This window comes from Topomyia yanbarensis, chromosome 3 (assembly GCF_030247195.1).
Source record: "Topomyia yanbarensis strain Yona2022 chromosome 3, ASM3024719v1, whole genome shotgun sequence".
Classification (NCBI taxonomy): Eukaryota; Metazoa; Arthropoda; class Insecta; order Diptera; family Culicidae; genus Topomyia; species Topomyia yanbarensis.
Genome location: NC_080672.1, coordinates 24,661,501 through 24,682,753, shown reverse-complemented (window position 1 = coordinate 24,682,753; position 21,253 = coordinate 24,661,501). Strand labels below are relative to the sequence as shown.

The following is a 21,253-nucleotide window of genomic DNA, read 5'->3' as shown; positions in this document are numbered from 1 at the left end:
CATGATTATAAATCGAATATGCAAATGGACACACGGTTATAAAATCGAATATATTTATACACGCTAACACACGAAACATACAAACGCCCAACGTTTGATCGAACACGTTAGCGTACAAACGCTCGAGCCTTCGCGATTATACACGCGATGGTGAAGTCCCTACGCCCGCACATATCTGAACCGTACGAGCGATATCATATTCAAAATCACGGCCCGCTTCAAATGGGCCTTAAGCAATGTTTTAGTTGGTGACATTTCCCGTCTCGTCTGCGTTTGTAGTGAGTGATTCTGATGGGGAGCCCTTCTGAGACCATATCTCTACAGCTCGCGTAGGACAACCCTCGAAAAATTTTTTTCCCATTTTAACACTAAATTGCGCATATCAGCTACATATAACCCTCCGGAAATCGAGCAAATGGCTCACTGAACGAGCAGCCGCAGCTGCTCTAAGACGATTCCGCTAGATTTTCAGAGCAGCGTGCACTCAGTGCACTAGCGCGACTGCCGGAAGGTTAACAATAAATTATTGTTTAATTCATAACTTATAATGTATAAAACGCTCAGAAATCACATAGTAAAAGTTGCATTTCAGGATAAATACGGGAAGTTGGGGTATTAGGACATTTAATAAAAAATGCGGTTTTTAAACTAAATGTCAAAATATCTGATGTTTCTGAATTTTACTGACAACTAATCTATTTCTTTTTTGTTCCTAAGAATTTTAATCGTTCAACAAGGTACAATTCTCGACAAACATATGATTACGGCTCAAAAACCAAACGACGAAAGTCATTTTGAAGAGAAATTCTGGAGAAACCGTTATTACCCAAGCACGGTGCATAGCAGCCAACGAAAGAGAAAACTTTTCTCTTTTGTTTCCTATCAACGACTATGCTGGGCGATTAACAGTTCGTCTGGAATTTCTCCTGAAACTAAGAGAATTTGACTGCTACCTTAGAGCAAGGGGCACATATCAATGAACAAGAAGATATCATTTAATTTTATTAAGATGAAGGGAGTTAATTAGAGCTATTTTTATGAGAAGTAAAACTCAGCTCTCTAGGCCTCGGTCCTCTCTATAGGAGTATAGCAAAAAACGTTCAAGGGACGTCATGTGTGATCGCACTCTTCGCCTCTCAACTACTGATCCAGAACTCTGATCCAAATGAAATACGGCAGCAGTTTAGAAGGATACTATACATTTCATTTGAGACTAAGTTTGCGAAAGTCATCCCGCAGAAAGCGATGTGTATTTAATTGGGCAATTTTGCCTCATCCTCAAAGCTTCCGGTTGCATCGTAGGTGATCAAAGTGGTCAAAGACGGTTTTATTGAGCGCCAGTAAGCCAGTCATATATTCCAGCCAATTTTTTTTTATATTTTTTGCGTTATTTAAATAGCAAGATAATGTTGGTTTGTGGAAATTTGATGTATGACGCCATTCTTCAACCCATAACTCCGGACCATAATTTCTATCCAAATAATTCATAGCAGCTTGTGGTGAAGTAACACTGTTCATTTAAGTCTAACTTTGTTCAAATCGACCATGCCATCTCAGAGAAAAGCGGTGACATTATAAAATACACACATACACATACACACACAGGCTATGCCGCTTCTGCTAAGATCCTAAGATTTCAATAATCAAAGATCTTGGCAATAAAAGCACCCTAGCCCAACGAGTGTGCCAACCGGAACATCAGGATCGACGTCAGCAACATCTTGACTGGCATACTGGTCATAGTGAATGTCAACAGACAGGACACGGATCACGAATTGGACAACGATTTTGGACCCACTTACCATTTCAGGTCGGTGTTTTCCTACCTTACTCAGTAGGATGCCTCTGTTCCGCTGACATCTTGGGAGTTGCCCGGGTACGTTAAAAATTCGTCAATTATAGTTGGTGGTACTAGGTTCGGATAGACCATACCCAATTTTATGCCGATCAGGCTCTGAACACTACTCTCTATAAAGGATAGTGACAACCCTAGCGGATCACAAGAGGCGACTACGGACAACGAGTGGAGATAGCGGCCCGGAGTTGGGACCCAATAAAATAAAATAGAGAACAAACAAGAAACGCACACATACGGAGTAGGTGCGGCGAATCTGTTTGCCAGAGGTGTTTTGGCGAGGTCATCACCGCCACCCCCAGCTGAAGTTATTCAGCACGAGCAGGAGGAGTAGAGGCAGCAGCAACAGAAGCAAAACAGCCAGAGAAGAGCGGAGTGAGTAAAACTCAACAGAAGTCAAAAGTAGTGGCAACGAAATGCTTGATGGAGCTTCACAAGGACATTAGGGAGATGGTTCTCAGACATCGCAAGGCGCTATTGTCTGCGGTGAGGGAGTATGACGCGGCAACGCTGAGGGCTGGTGTAGCTGAGCGAGCATTGGCGTCATTCTTACACCACTCCCCCCTCATTTTGGTGAGTCATCATTCAATTAAAACCAAATTCGGTGGAATGACAAGTAGGTGACACAAAGCATTCGACGAAACGGCATTCGGCGAAATGATCTAGACCCCATATACAAACTCACACAGACATTTTGGGAGTAGGAGTTTTCGATAAACTGGGTCGAATGATGTATAACACTCCGGGCCTCGGTTGGAGTGTCGGCATTCGGTCTAACGGCATTCGACAAAATGGCATTCTACCAAACGGCACTCGCCCAAATGACCCGTTCGGCCAGTCACCATTGGGCCGAATGACATTCCGCCAAAGGGCAATCAGCCAAACGACCCGATAGGTGAATCGCCATTCGGCCAATCGACCCTTTTGGCCAAACAGCATTCGGCCTAATGACCGGACACTCATCTATTTATCTATTTGAAGATCGACTGACGCTGAGCAGCTTTATATTGAACACAATGCTTTCTTGTATAGTTGCACCACTTTTTATATGAGAAGCTCGAACATGATTTACTGTAAAATTTGTTTTACTTTTAACGGAGAATGGTGAAGATGATACCAAACACTACCGAAACGTCGGGTAAATATTTAAAATGCGCTACACTTTTTATTAAAAGTTTGACAAAACAAATGTGAAAAAGGTGAAGTTGAATAGCAACACAAAATACAATGAAGCTGTGGCGATTCGAATTAGGGACCATTCATATATTACGTAACACAGGAATTGCCCAAAATTTACTCTCCTTAAAATAATTCTTCAGTGAAAATATTAAAATATTTTCTTCTTCAGTGAAAATATGTTACGTTGCGTTCTCCCCCTCGACCGTATGTCACAACAAGTCACATTTTGTCGTAATCCCTCCCCCTTGAAGTGTTGTGTAATTTATGAATGATCCCTTAAGTGTGAAGTGTTTTATGTCGTGTTGAGCTCAGGTCATTTTTATCGCGGACCTAAACTAAGTAAGATAGCAAATGCGAAAAGCATGAACCTACCAGGCATGTACGGGAAGCAGGGCCCATGGTTCGGATTCACATGTGTAGACCAAGGGTTCGAATCCAGAATTGAGTTCAGGAAGATCGGTTGCATGCATCGCACAGTGTTTTTTTTGGCAAAATCGTACGATTTTTTAATTACGCCTAAGTCGTTAAATTTGGGTCAATGACTACTTCGGAGAAATTTTTCAACACTATAAGCCCTTTCATATTATGTTGTTATTTTAATGATTAATCTCTCTAAAAGTGAGATATATTTACTAACTTTCTTGCAAGCGCATATATTAAAATTATGTCTTCGGCAAAGTTGTAGAACACGCCTTTTCCAAGAACTTTGCTGAAGACACAATGTCTGTACCTTTAATATTTTCGACATTATTGCTGGTTGTTTGTGGGTGATCCCACAGCGCGAGTGGCGAATTCAATAATTAAACTTTCAAAATATCATTCTGACAAGCTCGAGATGATCAGTAAAAAGCTTCGAATTATCAAAATGGACAACTTTCTAAATTACAACAATGTTCTATCTCGTGTATTTTCAAAGTAAGTTATCATTTTTTGAAAAATAAACCGTTTCAAATCATGATTGGTTGTTAACGGGGAAACTGCTGAATTTACATCAATAGTGTTTTCGGTCTACTCACAAAAAATAGCAAGGGTTTATTATTTGCTGCTGTGATTTTTGTGATTAATCCTCCTATAAGTGAGACTTTTCAACTAATTTTTTTGTAAAAGGAATGATCAAACGTCGTTGGAAAAGTTGTTTAGATAGCTGAATACAAGAAATCTCTTCTTTTAATGCTTACGAAGTTATAGCTCGTTATATTTGCAAGACCCCCAAAAATATTTTCTTAGTATCTATTCAATTATCATTCCTACGGGTTCCATATATTTTACTAAGTTATTTCAATCGACAAAATACACAATTTTTATTTACGCGTAATTTTTGTCATTTAGGCTATTTTCGAAGATATTTGACATGTAAAAAAATAGTTTTGTTTCAAATCATCTATAACTCTACTGGAGACAACGAGAGACAAGTAAACTTCATTGAGTTTTATAGTGTTGATGTAGTATTTCTAATTGCAATTAAAGCTGGCTGCCCGTTTAAAAGTTATTGCTTTCAAACTTTTGTTATTTTACCAAAAATTACCCAATAACTTCTTAGTCGCAAGAGATTGACCAATGATCTCGTCTGGAAAGATATGTATCTTGATAAGACGAATTAGGAGAGACTGAGGAGACTTGATCCCCGGGGAGACTTGATCCCATCATTGTAACTCAAAGGCGGATCAGAATACACTAATCGAATATACTATAAAGTTGCGTAGTTTTATCTAAACATAAATTTCATTAACACAGAAAAAAGAAATTGAACTTTTGTGTAACCGAATTTTTACCGATTAAAAAAAAAGTCTCAGAAGAACTGAAGAAGATTTATTTTTCAAATTTTCAAACTTTTATAAAATTGATAAAATCACCCACTACATACTCTACTTTTGCATACAGAATTACAGGAGAAGGTCAATTATATGAATACGTTATGATTGAGCTGATTCTTTTGTTCAACTATATTTTTACTAAAGTTTGCTGAAATAGATGCTATGGGTTCACGTGATTCGTGGAGATTTGATCCCCTTCGCCATACTTCATACACACCACTGAAAATAACCAAATTCACACCAGAACAATTGAAGTCATTGTTGTCATAAAAAAAAATGTCAAAAATGAACGCTTCATCGTAAAGAAACATAACTGTTATTGTTTACAGTATACGTAGCAACCATTCATCCCACATTTGACGTTCCTCAACCATAATAAAGACAGCTTTCAAATAATTGCACGGAGATTTTGGGAATTCGTAAAAAAATCAGGTGAGAGATGCGTAATATGTAGTGACAAAAATAGCAATATCTAATCATAACAATTTAATCAATACTACGATCCGTTTATAAAATTGAATGGGGTAATGTACCCGTTTTTGCCCTATTAAGAAGGGTACCACATTATTACTACAATAATTTTATTATTTCAGCTTCTTTGATTTGTTATTAAGGTCCATTTTTTTATTTCGATTATAGAGATTTTACCGTTAAGGTCATTCGCCTCTTATTAAGAGCCAATATAATAACAAAATTGTCTTGAGAATGGTGAAAATCTTCTGTTTGAGCGCAGAAAAATCTCTAATCGAGTACCCCCATTATCGCAATACCATTTGAGTCAATGCGTTGAGCAAAGATGGCAGACGCTGCTCTAACCAAAGGCTTCAGATGGGTAGGATGGTAGTACAAACAGGGCTAGGTTTATTACCCTACGTGCTCTTTTAAACACGTTTTCATAAAGGAATCAAGTGTCCCTAAATTAGGGATCGAGTCTCCACTAATCTAAGAATTTTCCATTTTTTTGTTGTTTTCCAGAAATGCTCATAGCTCATGTCCGGTATAATATTTCCATGTAATTTTTTTATGATTATTAGTCATCCCTAGAAACAATATAAAACTACAAAAAAATACATAGTTTTTTATCATTCCGCGGAGTTGGACTGAAAAATAAAAAAGAGGATCAAGTCTCCTCAGTCTCCCCTACTTTCTTGAACATACTAAAGCTTTATCTACGATATTTAAAAAGTCATGTTGAATAAAAGCGTTTAAGGGGTCATTCACAAACAACAGTCAATAACTTCGAGTGTACTATAAATAGTTCGTAAACAAAAGTACTTTGACATTTCTGAATACTTTTTCTTGTTTTTTCATACTCTGAAAAAAATTAGCAAATATCTCACTTCAATGGGGATTAATCACTATAACTATATCATCAAAATAAAGGTGGATCATCAGATACCTTCCCAGAAGGCATCATTGCTGTATGCTTTAATGTTTTCGCGTGAATAATTTTTGTCACGCTTTTGTCGAAAAAAACACTGTAGATCGTAACGATTTCAATAATCGCACTTGAATAATCCAACCTACTAAATACAAGTACGGTGATTGACAAAATTACCTGAAGTAGGAACAGAGCCGAGACCAATATGTACTAGAAAACTATGATTGTGTGACACATAAATGTACTGCTTCTGAAATTTGTCATGCTATCATTTCTTAAATTAAGTTTGATTTTTGTGTTTTGAATTCATCTCGTCAGTAACTAGCACCAACTGGGTGTCTAGTTAGAAGATGTATCTAAACTAGTACCCAAATTAGCACTTCTTGGACACAACCAATTGCAAACAGTTTACACTACACATGTGAACACCTATAGCAACTGACTCGTCCCGAGCGATGTCTCGGAAAGTAAATACGAAAACGTAATCCATGACTTTAAAAAATGTTATTGTAAAGAAAATAGAATCATATATATGGTCCGATTTCTAGACGATAAAATTCAATATTTTAATGATTTATCATTTTGATATCCTAAAACATCCCACAATTTCAATTAAATAATTTCAAATCCAGAAACCCTTCAATCAAAAGTGCTCAAACGTGTTAACCAGGTGTCGTATAAGGATGACCAACAAAAATCGTATAAGCATACAATTTTTATCGTAATCGTATCATGGTACACCGTATGTAAACGCATTATACAAAATTTATCTTAACTAATGAGCTGTGAAGAGTCCTTTACGATTCTCGTATATGAGTGCAAACTAAGTCATATAATGTATAAAAAGGATCGCTATTAGTGCGGTAATAGCCAGATTAATCCAAGTATTGCGCGCCGAGAATCAGTTGGTGGGGCTAATTTCGAATGGAATGTTGGCTTGGTACCGACTTGAATTCAATGCCCAAAAATATATCAGTTCTGTTATGTTTTCAAAAATAAATAAATAAATCGATATTTTGTAAAAAAGGGGGTCTCAGTTATATGTTCATATTGCCATCTATTCGTTCCCACACCAGCATGGTTACATCGTGCCATAAATGCGAACATAGAACTATGTAAAATTTGGACAAGACTTTTAGGTTATAGTTAAAATTATGAGTTTTTCTTTATATTGTTTATAAACAGCTTAAGTTTATTTTAAAACTGGAATAGGTACTTATGTCAACAGAACAAAAAATATTAAAAGCGTGGATAGTATTCTCAGATCTTGAAACATGTTGAACCTTAAGTGTATCCTAAAGTAAAATTTGAAAAATTTAATTTGATTGATTCAAACTTTATTTTGGTTATTTCTATGATTTGATGACTTTTGGAAACAATTTTATTGACACTGGAAAATGCTTATTAAAAAATAAAAAAATGCCAAATGAATTTTAGGTTGATAAAACGGGGCCATTGACAAAATCGGGACATATATTTTCCTTTTTTTTAATAAACCTAAGCTCTTAAAATATTTTTCTTCGGTCCCTAGATATAGCCTCATAACCCTTACTGAGTATTTAATTTAAATTTCACTTAAAAAATCAAAAAAAAATTTTTTTTGCGCATTTCTGATCTCTAAGATAAGAAAAATATGCTCAAGAAAAGATTTACTCAAATTCAACTTGGTTCGCCTGCTAGAGCCCATCGCACTACCAACTATCAATTTTCATATGAGGCTAATAAAATTGTGTAAAAAAGCTGATAAAATCGGGGGCTGATAAAATCGGGTCTTCACTGTAGTATGTTATGATGGGCGAGTTAGTTATCTCACGTTCACATAGACAGAGTCGTATATCAGAGTGGTATAATAATAAACGTTTTCCCAAGAGTCAATGAGTTTGGCCTGAACTAACCACAGCTATCAAATAGTGTATGAAATATGTTGCAGGCGCGTAAGCTGATGCTTCAGGGTTCGAAACCGGGTGAACCCATTTGTAGAAAAAAAATGCTAGAAACGTTTTCGGATGCCAAAGTTTTAAAGTAATTGTCGTTCTTCAAAAAAACAGGCAGTCAAAGATATGTCTCATTCTTAACTTTTATTTTATATTCATATTTTTCAAAAGTCTGATTTAATCGTATATAGTACAGTTTTGAGTCGCAAAAGAGTATAAAAGGTGTCTGTTTCTTGCCACATGAAATCAGAATAAGTACCGACAACAGTCGCATTTATTTACAGTTTGTATCGCATATTGAAGCCCTAATTTTATTCTCTCTATTGCTTTCACTTTTGTCCGTATATAGCAGATTTGCGCATTGTATACGACATAGTTGTACTGTATATTTACGTGTATAACTCAGTTGAAATTTCGATATAACTACAAAATTGTTTGCTGGGAAGCGGTCTCAAGACAACGCTGGTTTCGCAAAAAAATTTTCCCTCTAACACGTCTCGTCCGTCCCTTACTTTTTCCCTAAAACACAAATAATGTTTATGGTATAAGCCCAAACAAAGCGTCAAGTTACGATGATGCTATACTTGGAATTCAGAAAAGCCCTTAGCCGAACCCTATTATTATGTATTTGCATTCAACCCGTTTCCCAAATTTTGAATTTAAATAACTTGACCCTATCTGTACTGTAAATGTTGAGCGCAGTTCCTTCCCCACTTCTGTTACATGAATAGAGGTGAGTTCAAATTATCTACAGCTGCCGAAATGAACCTAATCAAACTTCTGTTTTTCGTAGCCTCACAATTGTGCAGGTGCATCCAATGACCGAAATCCACACTATCTTCCGTTATCAGTTTCCGCCTGAATTCGACCGCATGCACAAACAAGACAACGAGTAGCCAACTGCCAGAAGAATAGCTTCTTAAGTAGAAACCTCTAAATGCAAACAATCATTGTATAATTTTCTAACTTCCAGCTAATCCATCCATTGCCTCCACCCTCTTAAGGCGATCATCGCTCTACGGTAAGTTTTTTTAATTTTCAATTTGCTTATTCCATTTTATCTCCTTCTCTTTATCGAGCCGCCTCACTTCCCATTCGTGTACCTTTTCCCTATTCTCGGCTCATTCTTCACGTTTTTCAACGTGTACGCCGTGATGCAGCCGAGAGACTTACATTGTAGAGGTCCATGCCACCGCAGCATAAGCCATCCAACCAAACCCCATTCTAGTTGGCCCCACCGAACAGCATTAGCATTTAAGGTTCGGGCTCACAGTTCGAAATATGCACAACAGCTCTCGCTCGCTGTTTGGCTGGCCCGTTTTCTATTTCTTCTTTCACCCTCTATGCTTTCGGATCTGCTGCTGGACATGGACGGACGTACGGACGGACGAACGAACCGCAAAACGAAATGTTCAACTCCTCGCTCGCTTCAGTTCAACATTCAGCTTCAGTCAGCCAGCGACGATGCGACATACACCGAATTCCGACCCGACCGAAGCGAACCAGCACGAACAGCAGCCAGCAGCCAGCCAGAGAATAAAGAAGGAATGTTTGTGTTGTTGTTGTTGAATGGGCAAACGCGTTGACACGCACACACACAGGGACATCTGTATATTAAAACTGAAACTCGTGTATTTGCACGCGTCGCGCAATTTGAGGTTGTTTGTTGGATCCGCAGGAAAACCCCTATCCCCTTGGTTTGAAGGTGTGCGTGTAAACAGGACTACACGCACACCATCGAACACACGGGCTTCTGTGTACCGAAGCAAACTCCGATGTAGCAAGTTTAAATGTTTGGACATGAATGGAAAGACTTCCCTTTCGAACAGTTTGATGTATCGAAACAAGATGGCTTCAATGGTCTCTGCAGCATTGCTGACAGATCTCCCGAATTGCGTGCTGGAGTCGGGAGAGCGAGAGTTATGAAGGGACGAGAAGGATTTGGCAGATGTTGTACTAAAAAATGAAGTGAAAAGTCAAAAGGTCACTTTCGCACTTTGATAATATTCAAATCGACATTTATGTCGATCGAGAATCCCTTCACAATTTTGCAGAAGATTGTTTGGTTAATTATAATTGAAATTGAGAAGAGCGCCTAAATCATTGGAACAGTCCACCAAACATAAACGTATCATTTTTTAGCACGAAACTCTCTCTCTCACCCACAAACTCACGCTTCGGGTCGGTCTCTTTCGGCCGTCGGCAGTCTGTAATTTCGGAGCGAGCTCGTCGTATAACAGTTTCGGAAGCAGCAGCAGTCCATCGCAGCGCCAGCAAGAGAGTGGTGTTTAGTACTGTTCGGGAACGTCGTCAAGATGGCCATTTTGTTTATTCCGATTGCTACTTCTCGCTAGGACTTCAGTAGTTCGGAAAATCAATAAAATTGTGTCCTCAAAGTGGTCATTTCCGGTAGTTCATTGGTCCGGGAGCTGCCAAGGCTCCGATCGCAGTTAAATCGAAGTGAAAAGTGCGATTATTCGACGGTAGATAGAACTGTGACCCCATTTTTCGCGGAGGGAAGTTTAAGAAGTGCTGAAGTTGAAGATGGTGTAGGACTTATTTTTTTCTCCCACCTCCCCCTCTTCGTCAAATTGTGCAGCAGCAGCAGCAGTGTGGTGCGGTATCAAGAAGCGAGAGAGATAGAAAGGGAGAGAGAGTGAATCTGTTTTATTCTAGCCCCGAGACGTCGACGTTTTTGTCGGGTCGGTTGTCTCGCGGTGTCGTCGGGAAAAAAAAGATGAAAGAATGAAAATTCGATAAAATTTTCCATCGAACAAAAAAGATACATACATCACTGTGCCCGGAGTTTATGTGGAACATCCAGAACGAGAACCCAGCGTGTATGCATGCAGAGACGCAGAAGCTTGAATCGATCAAAAAGTGGGTGATTAATTCAAAAATTTCAGTTTGTTTCTAATTTTCAATTCAACAGCCGTAGGTTTTTAATTTGAGTGGAATTCCGTGGAAAATAGTTGGGGTTTTTTCGCTCCTCTTTTGGGTCCCTAAACAGAAGAGCATTTTACCTTTCACTTGTATACCTCTTCTCTGGTTTCGTACGGTTAAGTGCGACCGAACGGAGCGAGCGAACGTTTATGCTGAACAAAGTTAGGTGGAGTGTGCATTCAGGCTACAGAGTACTACAACTAAACGCAATAACAACAAAAACAGCAACGACACCGAACGAACGAACGACCGAACGTGAAAAAGTTCAAAAGTAAACGTGAATGCCAAGAAGAAAACGCCAATATCCACGGATGAGAGCATGAGAAGAGATGAAACGAAAATTTCTTGGAAAGAATACCGAAAAACGAAACGGTGTGTGTTGGTGAAATGTGACCGAAAGAGGAAAGTTATAGGAAGATTGTGGTGGTGGTGGCGGCCGCGGCGCAGCGGGAGGACAGGGTGGTAGCGTACCGCACTGGGGTAGAGTTTGAAGAGTAGTTTTTTTTTTCAATTCCATTTGAAGAAAGAGATGTTGAGTGAGATGCAACACAGCACACAAAGTGAATTTACCGCGGCAACAGTGCTGCCATCCAACGTGATACTCGAACAGGGATGCTGTATGCACTGACCGGCTGCAATGGATAATTATGATTTTTCTAATGGATTTATCGGATTATATTGGACCGGAGTGCGCGTATGTGTGTGTGTTTATTTGATTGTACTCTCGGTAAACTATCAAAATCGGATTACGGACCAAAGCCAGTAGCAGAATGAGATTGCATTCGCCGGCAGTATAACGCACTGAGGGGAGGAGATTATTCACATTCTAGATTTGGGAACTTTTCGATCTCGTCGGAGTGCGCCGCTTCTGTGGGTGCTCAATGATCCATTAAATGCTCGTATCGATAGCGGACAATGAGGGTTCCGTGTGGACCCATTCATCTTTGATGGATTTTTGTGCAACGAGTGGTGCGAGTGAATGACTCCGATAGACGTAATCGAAGGGACACTTATTGAAATGTTGGAGATGCATCGGCGAACAAGGGCGACGGTTAGAGCTGAAGTCGCGGTTGGAAATGATTGATGAAGGATGGGTTCAATAATTTCTAACAGCATGATATGAGAATTTTGAATCGTTTATCCTATGATTTGCGTTTTATTAAGTATAGAATATAACTATTTATGGCCAAAATTGTTGATCAGTTTATTTTAATCAAAATCCAGAATTGGTTGAAATGTTTTTAGACTATTTTACTCGTATCAGGATCTAACGCATAATTTATAGTGTATATTTAAATCCGTTCTTAAATTACAAATTCATGTAAATTGCAACGTTTCTTTTAAGAGCATCTCACGAAACGTTAAGTTACAGGCTTTAGATCGCAAAATAAGCAAACTTCGAGGTAATGGGACAAATTGTATGATTTCTGCAAACAAAAAAGACGATCTATGTAACCTAGAGCAGTTGTGCGAATTCCTGCAAAGTATTTCATGCTTGATGTAAGCTATAAACAAATTGTAAAAATCTAAAATATCAGGAGAATCCTACAAGCTTGAGGAACGCCTTGTGAATTTCAGAAATGTCCTGCAAATTTCAAAAGATTTCAAAATTTCATAGAGGTCTGTTACAGATTGTACAGCCGAACTTCAGACAATTGGTACCGAACTCTGGTCAATCCTACCATATTAAGTCCAACTAATTCCCAGATTTTTGTTTGTTGAATTTCTACAGTATCCCTGTGAAGTTCAGGGAAAGCCTATAGAGATACTCTACAAATTTCAGAGAAGATCGCAACAGAATATCAGGAATCGGTCAGCGACTGGCTCCAATGTGCTTTGTGCTTTGCCGTGATATTTCTCTTCATAATTTTCCTGGGCAGAAGGATTGGGGAAGTGGTTAGGTTAGGGATAAGGAAAATAACGACGTAGAGAACATAGGCAGTACGGAAATATTTTTCACTCCCAAGGGACAAAGGTCACTTCTCGATGATATATATAATAATACCCCGGATTTTAAATAACAGAACACCCCCGAAGAGATATTGTCATTCAAATGCGTCTGAAACAGATTTAAGTTTATAAATTTTCGTCGTGACTTTTTGGAAGCCATAGTTCAGTTTATAACCCTTTTTTCGCCAAAAATTCCATACTGCAAAAATACTGCTCTATTTTCTCTGTAGTTGAATTGATGGTCTGAAACTTCCCAGTAAACTCTATAGCTCTTTACCGCTCTGGGTTACGAGCAATACTATATCCTCGAATTTCAGCTCTCTGTACATAAGTTCATCTATGTATGGAAAACCAAAAATCTGGATACGCAATTGCATTACTGCAGGACAGTTACATATCAAATGATATGAAGTTCCGTAATTGCATTCACAAAGATCACGCGAATAATCCTCAGCACCCTGAATAGTAGCCATAGAATAATTGTGTTTTCAATGTCCAGTAAGTACCTAACTAAAATACTGCAATTGTGCTTAGAAAACGCAATGGATTCTTTGACATTTTTGGACTCACATCCGGCAGAGAAGTTGGCATGTTCGTATGCAACCCAAGAGTGAATCTAGTGCTTTATCCAATTTATCGTCAGCGTTAGAACTGGTTCTGGACCAACGAAATCAGCGCCTGCAGCCAATTCATTCGCCAATTCATTTCCAGTAATACGGCAATGACCGGGTACCCATATAAATATATTCTTTTACCGCAAATTCCCTGTTGGAGTGTCGATTTTATGCCACACAGAATCGCCAAGATTTCTGCTTGTACAGTCAACTGTTGTTACGGCATTTAATTAGCAAGGGACTGGAATGTGAAGTATATTTCTCAATATTAAGAGCCATAGTACTTCAGGGAGAGCAAGGAGTTGAAGGGAGAAAGTTTGGAAAAGCGTGAAAGGGTCATATGAGCAAGCTTAGAGTTTACTGGCGACTTAACCCTTTGTTACCGTAGGAGTTAGGATCTTTTGTCATTAGAAATGCGAATCACCTGAGTCTACGGCATGTCCGGACAAGCGTTGAGTAACTTGTTACTTCATGCTGTCGGAACCGACCAAAAGTTAAGTCACGGTAAACTTCTACACTAAGCATTTGTGACGACGACTCATTAAATGATCTTAAAAAAAACTAGTTCATTCAACAACAGTTGAACAGACAAATTGACTCAATAGGTCGGTAACAATAAAATTATTAACAAGAAATGGTAAAAATACGGTACAGCATCTACCAAACGAATGGGCTTGGTTTAATCTTATTTCACGATAATAGACACCTGCACAAGCTCTGCTCTCCAACAAAGAACCGTCAATGTAACAAAATACGTATTCTTCAAGTTGTCGCTCCATCCAGCTAGATAGTCATTCCTCACAAGGAGGAATTCTCACATTGAAATCTTTAAAAGGAAACAAAGTATATAACTACTCATCCCAAGTAACCATTTGGGGCTACAATCTTGCGTGGCTAGTTGCACGATCTATTGGGCTACTCTTCCAAACCCAACAACCTTAAGACGGCATGCACAATATAGTGCTTATGTTCAATAGTGCCCCCAGATCAGCAGTAGGCGTTGTCGAGAACGCACTGGTCATCACCATCGAGAGCACCCTCTAACGATGGTTTAACTTTGTTGGGACAGTCCTTACTTCTGCCACCGCACAAGGCACCCGTATGCCAGTTTTGGTCCAACAATTATGTAGATCCTCTGAATGTACTTGGGTTTGAGTCCCCAAAATTCGTTTACATTGGCCGAAGGCCACGCAAGCTTTCTTGATTCTAAAATCGATGTGAGCAGTCCAATCAAGTTTTGAGTCAAGACTTACCCCAAAGTACTCAAGTTAATCTGTGACAATAATTACAGAGTAAAAGAACTGCAACGGACGAGCTCAGGTTGTAACAACAACATAAAAGGCTTGTTGCATCGAAGTAAAAAGGTTGTTAATGCAAATACTGGTGATCGTTATATGATAATCATCGGTGAAATCATATCGGAAACCCAAGGTCATGAAGTTTTCTCAACAAGCCAACAAGGCGACAAGGTTTCATAGAAGTGGTGACAGCACACCACTTTGTGGACATCCGCTGACACTTATTTTCCTTATCTCTACTTGCCTTAACAATGAGCAAAGGTGTCGGTTGCTAAGCATTGCGTGTATCAAGTTCGTGATATATGACGATACTCCATGACCTCTTGCTGCTTCCAAAGTGGATCCGAAAGACACGTTGTCAAAAGTACCTTCAATATCCAGAAAGACTCCTAAGCTTGATTGTTTTTTGCGAAAAATCTTTTTGGACTGGACTTTCTCTACTGATAAGCATGTTACATTGCATGCGACGGGTGCTCGCTCAAACTAACTTCCCGAATGTAGTAGTGTATTGAACGTTCCACTGATTTGAGAAGGAAAGAGGTCAGACAGTTCGGTTTAAAGCTCTTTGCATCCTCATAAGTGACGCAGCCAACTATCGGAATTTTATAGTTATTTCCCGCCGCGGTAATGGAATGTATCCTGTTGCAAGACTACAAGTAAGATTTTTTTAAACCATGCTTGAAGTGTTCATATCCTCTTTGAAGTAGAATTGGAATGATTCCATATTTTCCCTGAGACTTACACGGAGCAAAACTTTCAATTGCCCATTTTATCAATTTTGTTATCACAATTCTACGCGCAAATGCCAAATTATCAGAACTACCTGAAAAGAACTCAGAAATCGCTTGGAGATTATCTCGTCGAAAATACCCAGGAAATCTAGTCGCCAAGCACTCTGCGTAGAGGTCCCAGTAGATTTGAGATTACGATATGTGACGATATCTAGTGAGACGTTTAAATGGTCAAAGACGATGTACTAATGCTCAGATAACGACGGTTCAAGCTCGTTTGGTACGAGCCGGTTTGCAAACTAATGCGTAATACCGTCAGAGCAGAGAGTTACATCTAACATCAATTCCTTGCTAGATCGTGCCAATGTTGGGCGGTTTCGTACATTAAGTATGTGCAGATTTCTACTACTTAAGTATTCCATCGATTCGGTAACTCTCAAATTGATATCCGAACTACCCCAAATTACGTGATAGGCATTTGCATTTTCATTGCCGATTATAAAAGGACTCCTTGCTGCCAGTAGTATTCACACCTCGACAAAAATCTTTTTGCAAAATTTTAGCTCAATCGAACACGATTGAGGGGTTGCGCAAAACGACCAAAGTACAATGTTTTCATCCGCGAAAAAACACAAAAGGACCCTTAGAATATTCAGAAATTGAATTCGAATTTTTTATGCGAAATGGCTTAGGATATAATGAAACGCTGAAATATTTTTTAAGATAGCCTTTATAGATCTTGCAAAATTCTGGATTTGAGTTGATACTGGGGTTTAAAAAGGCTGCTTTTATATTATTTTTTATGCCAAATGTCTTAAAAATGCAACGGATCTTGTATCTTCTCACAAAAAAAATGTTTCTACGAAAGTTGCCTCTATGGTACTTTTAATTTTTAAACCGAATTGATACACGATTTTGATATTTCATGGATTTCTAAAATATTTGGAATACAAAAAATGAAAGCTGCATTTCCAAACTCCAGTCCTGTCTCAGATTAAAACATTTTTTGTGCCACAAAGACATTTTTTCAAAACTACAGCAGATCTCGACGCTACAGGATATTGTTTTTGATTACGCTCAAATTTTGCATGGGGACTTTTTTCGCGAGGTGCCAATACTTTTAAGGTGCGTCAGATTTGAAAATTCAGCATGACCATAAATATTTCCACTCTACCGCATATCAAGTATACTAAGGAGACAATTTTAGGAACTTTGAACTGATTGGTTTGGTTTGTTGATTACGGTGCATATCATTAGATTTGAACTACCAGTCCAAGGACCGTCACGGTATTTCTGTTATATTCCAGACAACAACCACCCATCTTTTTGCACAAGCAAGTGAAACTTTTAGAAAGCTTTTATGATCCATTGCTGATTTAGTTTTTTACATTTTCTTCTTTCCAGTTTCTAATAAAATAGTTAACAGCCCTATATCTTGTAAAGATAGATGACCACATTATTCATTTACTATAAAATCAGACTTGTCTTCCAAATCATATCTTCCATGATTTCTGTATCTTCCTTCATTTTCTTCAGTTTGCACTTTGTGTCTGTCCCGTTCAAAAATAAACTCTCCCGAAATGACCCAATCGATCCTAAAATGGATGTCAAACGAAATTCGTCATCAAAGACTCCGAGTTTTCCATTTAAAATCAAACACATTGAAATGGGGTTCGATCATATCTTACCTTCTTTCGGATCAAAGGTAGTTCGCTAAGTATTCCATTATTCCGCAAGACGTGGAAATATTCAGCTCTGCCAGATATCTCGAAAGTTCGCCTAAAAATAAGCTCAGAATTGTGATATTTTGTCTAAAGCAAGCAAATGACGTTACTGGCGACAATACTTTTAAGAAGAACTAACGCGTTTACATGCCGGATCACAAAGTTGAAATCGATGGTGTAGTTATCGATTCGAACTTGACATGTGTGGATCTACTGAAGGACAGGATTGACTATTTCAAGGACTCCTTGCTCTAGTGAGCGAAGATTTTGAATGAAAATCGCACCGTACGGGACAAAATGGTGTCTCCCTTCAAATGAGTGTCAGCTTTGGCAAAACTGCTTTGCATCTTCTTCGGAAAGAATCGTTTGCATGATCGGTTGTTTGAGCCGTGCGTCGTGCAAGCAGTATTGCACTAATTACAAACAACCATTTGTCTTTGCTACAATTTTTTTCTCCCTTGAGGCCGCCAAATATACCAGCAAGAGAGAGAGTTCTGCCACAAATCCGAAGCAAATGACACCTGATCTTATACATTTAAGAAGAAATATGGAGTTTGGAAACTCCTTCAAGAACAACAAAAATCTCATGTGACATATCAACCAGAGATTCAACTTAGTGCAGGATTGGTTGGACCTAGGTTGGGAACCGGTAACTTTGCGATATTGCGGCACTTCTTCCGACATCGAGGAGATTTTGATTTTTATGGTACAGTATGGGGTCTAGCTTATTCTACGATCTTTGCTTGAATCTTTAAAAAGGTGGCCTGCTTTACTGCCCATTACCACATTTCCGTTACCCTTGTTTCTACGAAACTGAGAAAACGAACGAAAAAAGTTTGCAATAACTTTCGCCATTTTTGGTGTAATTGGAGGTCTTCGTCTGGTTTGTTGCTTATTCCGGGCAAACAGGACCGTAGCGTAATCTTCTGGCACCCTTGGTAGAGTCTCAGTTATGCACCTCTTGGCTGTCTACTTTGGCTTTCTTTTGCAGTTCGACTTTCAAACAATAATTTTGTGTTTACCTGGGAATGATACTCCTAGGCAGACTTATTTGATGACTTAACCTCACTTATTTTATGAATCAGATCAAGATGTTAGCGCCACCCCCCAAGGTTGGCGCCCTTGGTGGGGGCACGCTACGGCTCTGACTGTGACAGCACAAATACCGCGAGTTGTGAGGTCGGATATAAAACATGCGTCACTGGCACTATTCGCAAGTATACATGCACGAGACGTTTCACGTGGATCTGTCATGCCATTTTTGTTGAAAGCTACTAAGACGGGCTTTATATAGCTTTCCAACATAGAAGGTTCCTTTATGGAAATACGGTTCTTGAACCAATCAGGTATCAGGAATCAGAATATAGGCTCAAATGACACATTCCCCGTATGTAATCGAAGATTCGTGCCTTGCCGTATCTTCGCATCATTTCTTAAGCGGAAGGAGAGGAGTAGGAAGAGGGAGCAAGCAGAATTGAAAGGATGGGAAAAATGACAGCACAAAAACAAAATACTTGTAAGCAAGGATGCAAAATGCCTACATTTTCTGCGGCTGTAATTTTTCTGCCTACATTCTCATTTCTCTTTTGACGCTGCTGTCCTTCGCTATTGCAGGAAGCCCAGCGCTGTACGGCAGTCTGTAAGCAAAGCAGTAACATGACAAAGAAATACTGCCCCCAGTACAGCCACCAGACGCAAGCGGTACAGCTTCTCTTTCCTTATTTTACACTTTTTAATATGTTTAATCTATTCAATATTTTCAATCACAACCGACGGCAATAAATGCGGTTCGTTTACGCCACGACCGGCATCATCGCTTTCGTGTGCGGGCCTCTCCCTTTTACTACGCAGAGAAAAGTGTACAAAGCGAGAGAACAAACTTTACTACGCCACACTCTCACCGAGCAGTCGGAGTACAGCAGCAAAACAAAAATGTATTCTACTGCTCTACGGGAAAATGTACTCGGTTTGGCTACCGTTCTGGCAAGAGCTGTAGTGATGCGTCGCTGTAGCGGGCTGTACGGCTTGTGCAAACGTAAATATACCGAAAAAAATATAGTTTAATTGCCTTTGGCATCCCTGCTTGTAAGTTAAACTAACAAGTAGTTCAACTCGCCTGCGAGTAAGCCTAAAGCTCTTTACCAGATTGAATAAGAATCTTTAATATGTCTGAGTTTCAGTCGTCCAAACATGGTTTCGACCGAAAACTCTGAATCGCAATTGCGCTACTGCTAGGCAATTGCGTATCAGATGATACGACATTCCGTAGTCAGATTCACAAAGATCACATGAAAAAGACTCAGCGCGCTGAATAGTTGCCATGTGATAATTGAGTTTGCAGTGGCCGGTTAAAATCTTGGTCAGCATACTGCAATGGACTTTCGAAAAATGTAGGAGATTTATCGATATCACCCTGCACGGTTGTTCTAGGAACGCCTTTGTTCGGCGACACGTTTGTAGATTTCTCCAGTTAAATTGCGGTGTTCGAACGAAGCCCAGATTTTTTCTCTTATCCAACTTATCGAAATTGGCAGGGCGGGTTTCGAACCAACGAAATCAATCGCTGCACCTGCCTTGGCCAATTCGTTAGCCAATTCATTTCCAGTAATACCGGAATGTCCGGGCACCCAGACGAGGTAGATAATATTGACAATGCTTGGCTTCGACACACGATCACTAGTTTGGACCGTGCTTTGTCCGAGCTAAGGGCCTTGATTGCAGCCTGACTATCGGAGCAGAAGTTTATAACTTTGCCGGACAAGTTCTGTTGCAGGGCCGATTGCACCCCGAAATTTCTACTGATAATACCAAGTTGTGTGGTTACCGAATATACTTAAAAATCCTCCAGGAATTCGCGTTGACTTCGTCTCATCAGTATCTGGTTCAGACTTGGAACCACATAGACGCCAATCCGAAAATGGAAGATAGTTGTTAATCTAATAAAATGAAATCGAAACATAAAGATAGCTTTGTATCCATCATGCACAAAAAGGCATAGCAGATTTAAAATTTCTCGCGAAACTTATATTCTGTACCACAGTACGTACTCGCGAAAATTAGGTACTTTTGATAATATATTTTTATGCTTGATAAGTGACGATACGAATGTTAAATCGTAAGCAGTGTTCCCGTGAGTTGAAACATGTTTATGAACGTTTTGCTGATGTCATCGTAGTCTTCGGTGCGAGTTTCATGCTGAGCTACTAAATAGTGATTGAAAAATTTGGAAAAAATATGTAATTACAAACTACTAAGCTTAGTAGTCTAATTCGTAAGTGAACAAATCTCGAACATTAGAGAATTATCATACAAATGCTCAATAGAATCTTCTGTGCATACCTCATCAGGTGTTAGCAGAGGAAATTAATTTCTTAAGATTCGAAAACGATTTTCAGAAAGATCCAGTTCCTTTAGCGAAGTTCGCATGAAAGCATCTCATTTGTATCTTTCAATGTTTCCATCCGTTGCTTCCGATTTATTCTCTCTTTTTCACCCGAACCAACGAAAATCGATAGCTAACCGTACGATAAAGCGAAAATGCACCACAGAAAAAAAATCACATGCATTGAATTAATACGGGTAGCAGGAAAAAATCAGCATTGCTATATTGCCATGTCGAACGCCTTACCGTGTCTTTCGCTCTGCAACGATTCTTGAATTCCTGTCCACATTCTCTGTGATCCAGCACAACCAACGTGTATCTTATACAGAAACACGCACACACCGTTACGGGGAAAAGACGAAACAAATGGAAAAACTGGCACTAAAAAAAGCTGCACCAGCCTACTTCCACATGCGTTTGCGAAACAACACTCACACACTCGTACACG

The 21,253-nt window shown here is 39.1% G+C and overlaps 1 protein-coding gene across 4 annotated transcripts in view; it reads left to right on the top strand.

Annotated features, from left to right (window-relative positions):
- LOC131689989 (uncharacterized) overlaps positions 1-21,253 on the top strand; it is a 320,058-nt gene that overhangs the window by 160,129 nt on the left and 138,676 nt on the right. Inside the window, exon 2 of one of the 4 annotated variants that reach the window (XM_058975417.1) lies at positions 9,137-9,184. The exons of 2 other annotated variants lie outside the window; for them this stretch is intronic. The gene's annotated coding sequence lies outside the window, so the exon portion shown is untranslated. Of the gene's footprint in view, positions 1-9,136; positions 9,185-10,446; positions 11,044-21,253 lie in introns of those variants that run through there. One more of the 4 variants, XM_058975415.1, reaches the window with a different exon arrangement.